Source organism: Suricata suricatta, chromosome 6, assembly GCF_006229205.1.
Source record: "Suricata suricatta isolate VVHF042 chromosome 6, meerkat_22Aug2017_6uvM2_HiC, whole genome shotgun sequence".
Classification (NCBI taxonomy): domain Eukaryota; kingdom Metazoa; phylum Chordata; class Mammalia; order Carnivora; family Herpestidae; genus Suricata; species Suricata suricatta.
The window spans coordinates 62,002,367-62,009,982 of NC_043705.1; positions in this window are offsets into that span (position 1 = coordinate 62,002,367).

The following is a 7,616-nucleotide window of genomic DNA, read 5'->3' on the forward strand; positions in this document are numbered from 1 at the left end:
GATAAGAGTGTGCTAATTGCAGGGGACTTTAATTCCCCCCTTACAACAATGGATAGGTCAACTAGACCAAAAAAAAAAAAAAAAAAAAATCACTAAAGAAACAATGGACCTGAATGGCACACTGGAACAGATGGAATTAATAGATATATTTAGAACTCTGCATGCTGAAGCTAGGGAATTCACTTTCTTCTCGAGTGCACATGGCACATTCTCCAAGATTGATCACATAGTGGGTCAAAAAACAGCCCTCCATAAATACAAAAGAATTGAGATCATACCATGCACACTTTCAGATCACAATGCTATGAAACTTGAAATCAACCACAAGAAGAAGTCTGGAAAACCTCCAAAAATGTGGAGGTTAAAAACTATCCTACTGAAGAGTGACTGAGTGAACCAGGCAATTAGAGAAGAAATTTAAAAAATACATATGGGAACAAATGAAAATGAAAATACAACAATCCAAAATCTCTGGGATGCAGCAAAGGCAGTCCTAAGAGGGAAATTCAGTGAAATCCAGGCCTATTTCAACAAACTAGAAACAGCGCAAACTCAAAACCCAAGAGAGCACCTAAGGAAACTAGAAAGGGAGCAGCAAGAGCACTCTTAACCCAGCAAATGAAGAGAAACAATAAATATCAGGGCAGAATTAAACAAGACAGAATCCACAAAAATAATTGAACAGATCAATGAATCCAAGAGTTGGTTTTTTGAAAAAATAAACAAAATTGATAAGCCTCTAGCTAGGATCCTCAGAAAGAAAAGAGAGAACACTCAAATACACAAAATCATGAAGGAAAATGGATCCATTGCAACAGATCCCTCAGAAATACGAGAAATCATCAGAGATTACTATGAAAAATTATATGCCAACAAACTGGACAATCTAGAAGAAATGGACAAATCCCTAAATGCACATGCACTACCAAAACTCAAACAGGAAAAGATAGAAAATCTGAACAGACCCATAACCAGTGAAGAAATCGAATCAGTTATCAAAAAACTCCCAACGGAGGCCAGATGGATTCCCAGGTAAATTCTACCAGACATTTTAAAGCAGAGTTAACATTTATCCTTCTCAAGTTATTCCAAGAAATAGAAATGGAAGGAAGACTTCCGGACTCATTCTACGAAGCACAGATCACTTTGATTCCTAAGCCAGACAGAGACCCAACAAAAAAAGAGAACTACAGGCCAATATCCTTAATGAATATGGATGCAAAAATACTCAAAAAGATACTAGCAAATCGAATTCAACAGCATATAAAACGAATTATTCATTATGATCAAGTGGGATTCATTCCTGGGTTACAAGGCTGGTTCAATATTCACAAATCCATCAATGTGATACATCATATTAACAAAAGAAAGGGAAGAAAACATATGATCCTATCGATAGATGCAGAAAAAGAATTTGACAAAATACAACCTCCCTTCCTAATAATAACCCTTGAGAAAGTCAGGATAGAAGGAACTTACTTAAACATCATAAAAGCCATTTATGAAAAGGTCACAGCTACTGTTATCCTCAATGGGGAAAAACTGAGAGCTTTCCTCCTGAAATCAAGGACACGACAGGGATGTCCATTCTCACCACTGTTGTTTAACATAGTGTTGAAAGTCCTAGCATCAGCAATCAGACAACAAAAGGAAATAAAAGGCATCAGAATCGGCAAAGAAGTCAAACTTTCACTTTTCGCAGGTGACATGATACTCTACATAGAAAACCTGACTGACTCCACCAGAAGCCTCCTAGAACTGATCAATGAATTCAGTAATGTTGCAGGGTACCAAATCAATGTACAGAAATGGCTTGTATTTTTATATACCAAAAATGAAGCAAAAGAAAGAGAAATCAAGTAACTGGTCTGATTCACAATTGCATGAAAAACCACAAAATACCTAGGAATAAATCTAACCAAAAATATAAAAGACCTGTATGTTGAAAACTACAGAAGACTTATGAAGGAAATTGAAGAAGACACAAAGAAATGGAAAAATATTTCATGCTCATGGATCAGAAGAATAAACATTGTGAAAATGTCATTATTACCCAAAGCGATTTACACATTCAATGCAAATCCCCATCAAAGTTGCACCAGCATTCTTCTCAAAGCTAGAACAAACTATCTTAAAATTTGTATGGAACCACAAAAAACCCCAAATAGCCAAAGTAATATTGAACAAGAAAACCCAAACCAGAGGCATCACAATCCCAGACTTTAGCCTCTACTACAAAGCTGTCATCATCAAGACAGTATGGTATTGACACAAAAACAGACACATGGACCAATGGAGTGGAATAGAGAGCCCAGAACTAGACCGACAAGTGTATGGCCAATTAATCTTTGACAAAACAGGAGAGAGTATCCAGTGGGAAAAAAGAGACAGCCTCTTCAACAGGTGGTGTTGGGAGGGCTGGACAGCAACATGTAGAAGAATGAAATTAGACCACTTTCTTACACCATTCACAAAAATAAACTCAAGATGGATAAAAGGTTGCCAAAGCAGAGTTGAAGTTTCCCACCACAATTTTGTTAAATTTACCCTAATTTTTTAGTATGATTTTGTTATATAATAGCCATGGTCTATGGAAACACCCATAAGTTACTTTGTATTATTACTCCATCCCTTGTGACCTGTGTAATTAGGGTCTTCAATTCCTTAACCAGTGAAAGGGCCTCAGTAATGTTTCCTGAAAATTAAATGAAACAAGGAAGTTTCCACAATGCCTAACATATGTTAAATATTCAAGTTATAGCTACTACCATTATATATGTCTGCTATACTCTTTGCACATAAAAGTTTATGTGTTTTATAACTTTACTTATATATTTTATTTTATCACTTTAAAAATAACTTTTGGTCACCGACTTAATTACCTTGATTTTTACTTTGCTTGACATTTATATTCCTACTCTGGTTCCTTTCGTTTTGTTCATTCCTTATTGTTTTGTGCCATTCGGACTGGATATTATTGTTGGTGCACTGGAAAAGACTTGAAATGTTTTAGGAAATAAAAGGCATGATCTGATTTTTGCTTTTAGAAAATCACTCTGACTGCTGATTAGCAAGTGGATTATCAATAAAGAACAACAGTAAACAGGAAAATGTTTGGAAAAGCAAAAGAAACAAAAAGGAAGAAGATAGGGACCTGGACAAGGAGGGAAATGATGTTTTAGTTGGGTAGGGAGATAAGGCTAGTAAAAACTATTTTTTAAAATTCTAGGTTTCTTTTTTTTTTAATGCTTATTTATTTTTGAAAAAGAGACAGACTGCAAGCTGGGGAGGGGCAGAGGAAGAGGGAGACACAGAATCTCAAGAAGGCTCCCGGCTCTGAGTTGTCCACACAGAGCCCAATGCAAGGCTCGAACCCCCAAACCATGAGATCATGCCCTGAGCTGATGTTGGAGGCTTAACTGCCTGAGCCACCCAGGCATCCCACCTAGGTTTCTTACATTGAGTAATTGGGAGGCTTGTGGTAACATTTACTGAAATGAGAAAGATTCAGGGAGGAATGGATTTTTAGGAATGCAGCATTGTGGGAGTTCTATGTCATGTTAAGTTGGAGAATTAATTTAACTTCCTCATCAAATAAAGAGTCATATTAACAATAACAAATATGTATTAGAAATCTAAATTTGGGCAATTTCACACACACACACACACACACACACACACACACACACCTGTCAATGAGTGAGATCACTAAAGATATGGTTAGATCGTTGTAGACAGGAAGAAAGGCCCAAGACTACATTGTGCTTTTGTTCAATGCACAATGTTTGTTCAAAGAAGAGTTGAACAAAAGAGATATCAAAGAAGACTGAAAAAAAAGCATTCGGAAAAGTAGAACAATATTCTAAAGTGTTGCATCATGGAAGTAAAGAGAAGGAAGTATTTCAGAAGGAAAGAGTAGTAGTCTTAAATGAAGTTTACAAAATGACCACTGACTTTAGCCTAAAGAGAAAGATATAATCTTAACTCTGGTAGATTGGGAGGAAAAATAGTGAAGGAGGGCTATGCAGAGTGGGTTAAGGAGAGAATAATAAATTGATCTGAATGAATGGAAAACATTAGAAAAGAATGTGTAGACACTGATTTCAAGGTATTTCTTTCCTTACTATTTATCCATTTCTGGTTATTTCTTCACTTTCTTCACTCCTTATTTATCATCATCTTGTCCCTTTTGTTCTCATATTTTGCATTCTAGGAAAGTTCATCTTCCTTATTGCTGATTAGATTTTGATACTGTTTTGCTCTTTACTTAAACCAAGACACTCTTTAATTTCCTATAAAAAACCCAATGTCCTAATATTACTTTTCAAACCTTAACTAGTTCACTTCTAATCTCAACTAATAGTTCTTAAAACTAACCTGCCTATATTATCATATTGGCCTAGTCTCTCTATAGTTTTAGCTCCTGTATCATAATGGGCATATGCTTTTTCTAAAACATTTTTCCAATTTTTATACTAAAATTTAGAGATATATATTTCCTCTGAGTCTTCAGGACAATTTCCTCTTTCCTTTAACCTATGGTAATTTCCCCATAGGCATCATGATATTTGACAAAATATAATGGGCAGACTAACCCTGACTCTACTTATTTGTCTATTTTCAAGCTAGCTGAGACCCCATTTAAATCTGCAGCCAGTAGATCAATGTACATGAATTTTAACCCAATTTCTAGTGTCTATTTTTTTGCTGGCCTGAGATTAACTATTTCCTTTTCTAAACCAATAAAGCATCTGAAAACCTATTGTCAGGTGAACATGCTTTTAATGTCTATGAGAAAAAAAATTAATGACATGTTCCCATTATATATTTTTATTTTCTGAACCTTGTTCCATGGATCTCATATTAGTATTTTTCCTGGAGCTTAGCAGTATGTTTTCTGTGATTCATAGAATTTAATATTAATGTATAGTCTCATCTTGTTTTGTCTATTTTTAGGTAGCCCCATAAGTATTTGTGTCATTTTCAGTAATGGTATTTTTTTTTACTTTTATTTATTTATTTATTTTGAGAGAGAGGCAGCGCATGAGCAGGGAAGAGACAGAGAGAGAGGAAAGAGAGAATCTCAAACAGACTCCAAGGACAGACCCCAATGTGGTGCTCTATCTGCAAAACCGTGAGATCATGACATGAGCCAAAATCAAGAGTCAGCCACGTAAGTACTGTGCCACATGGGTGCCCCTTGAATAAGGTTTGTTAGTCAAAGGTATTTAAATCAGGATTTTGACAATTTACATTTAAACTGATATACAAAATATTTTTAATTTGGGGACTTTTTAAAAATTTATATAAAGCAGCACAGAAAAAAAAATACTACCATTTTAAAAGTGAATCAAGGGGCGCCTGGGTGGCTCAGTCGGTTAAGCATCCGACTTCATCTCAGGCCATGATCTCACAGTCTGTGGGTTTGAGCCCCACATCAGGCTCTGTGCTGACAGCTGGGTCAGAGCCTGGGGCCAGCTTCAAATTCTGTGACTCCCTCTCTCTCTGCCCCTCCCCCATTTATGCTCTGTTTCTCTCTGTCTCAATAATAAATAAACATCAAAAAAATTTTTTTAACGTGAATTAAAAAAAAAAAGAAAAAAGTGAATCAAATCACCAGATATCTTAGGGTAAAAAAATTCATTACAAGTCTACATGCCAATAGGGTAATTTTACATATATTTATTATGAGGAGAGAAAATAAAAGTAATTTATATTTAGGTCAAAGATTGAAAATATTACATAATCTGAAAAAATTAAGCCATTTTTAAGCCTTCCAAATTTTAGAGAAATCCCAAGTCACTAATAGTTCTTATGCATTTTCTCTATATTATTAATTTAATTTACTCTTGCATCATTTAAAGAATAATCCTGAAGTCATGGCATTCTGACTTAGAAAATTGCGTTCAGGTGTTTGTTATTCTGACACACTTAAGCAGATGGTCATTTTGGCGAAAATATTATTTTGTTAACTAGATGTTATATGATTTTAAGCACCAAGTTGGGCATTGTTATTTTCAGTATCTACTCATTATTTCTTTTTAAGGATAGTCTTTTTATTTACCTTTTTCTCTTAATTTTTATTTTTTTGAGAAACACAGAGAGTGCATGAATAGGGTAGTGGCAGAGACAGAGGGAGACACAGAATTGGAAGTAGGCTCAAGGCTCTGAGCTGGCAGTACAGAGCCTGACATGGACCTCAGACCGTGACTTGAGCTGAAGTCGGACACTTAACCGACTGAGCCACCCAGGCGCCCCTCTACTCATTCTTTTCAAACAGGAATTGTTATCAGTCTTCCGCAATGAGATTCTTATTAAAGAGAATTTTGTTTGCTATTGGCTGTCAGATAGCTCTACTCAGAAGGAATCATATCCATGAATGTTAAATTCATAATTACATATATCTTCCTAAATCACTGACATCTTTTCCTAATTATTGGGCAAAGTTTCAATTTTATTAAAAAAAATTCCAAAGTACGTATTTTGGGTCCATGGTGATAAGAAAGCACGCATCATGTTAACAGTATGAATGTATTTACCAGAGACAAACAAAAAAACAAAGAAGAAATTGATAATTGGCATGGAAAATGCAAAATGTGCCAAATGGTCCTCCTAAATATTGAGAAAAAGAGGGTTAAATATAATGCTGTACTTTACACTAATGAAAATGCCCAGTATATTCCTTTCCCAAGGCAAAATAACATGTTAATGACTCTGCTCAATGTTGTTTTTGTTAATGTGACATCCAAGGAAGCACTCCTCCTGGAGCCATAAACTGTGTTCAAGGACAAAGATCAAAACTACTATCTGTTGTCTCTCGCTGGTGGCTGAAACTAAAGCCCTCAGTCAGAATGGTTATCATTACCATAAGTGGCTGCCTAGCCGTTTAGAATTAGGACCATAGCCCATCTTCATTGTTCCCTCTCCTGAGAAATAACAGCCATGTGTATATATTTGCCGAAAATTTTCAGCATGGCATTCCAGGACTCACAAAAGAAAAAGACTCCTCTCCTTTACCATGGAAATCCCTGAATATCTATTTTCTACTAGTTCTTTAGAAATCAACTCAAATATCATACTTTCATAAAAATTTGTTCAGTGCTGAGAGAACATTTCATAATCTACGGAGAGATGGAGCAAATTAGGATAATAATGGGATATAAAGAAGAGTTGAGCACAGTGTGGAGAGAAGAGAAGTGGTAGATTAAAATCTTCATCCTAATGTTTTCAGTGCAGAGACTGAAATCACTTGGGCTGATGATATGGGTCAGAAAAGTTAGAAAGATTGTGGACCTGGGGCTATTCACTGAGGACTAATGGCAGACTGTCCTGGATTTGTGAGCTTCTCAACATGGCCAGAAGTAGTACACTTTGCCCCTAGGGAGCAATAATCTGACCACCCTGACAGGCTTAGGGTTTTGATATTCTCTAAAAAAACCTTCAGTGGAGATCTATCCCTTAGCTTCCTTGTCTTAAATCTTAACCTGGGCTCTGAGTGTTTCTTAGTGTACTCTCATTATTTTTTCCCATGTCTATCAGCTGTCTGACTATTCAAGACAAGCTAAAATAAGTCTGTATTTCTTAGTTTCTGCCAAGAACTTCGGTATGACAGCATT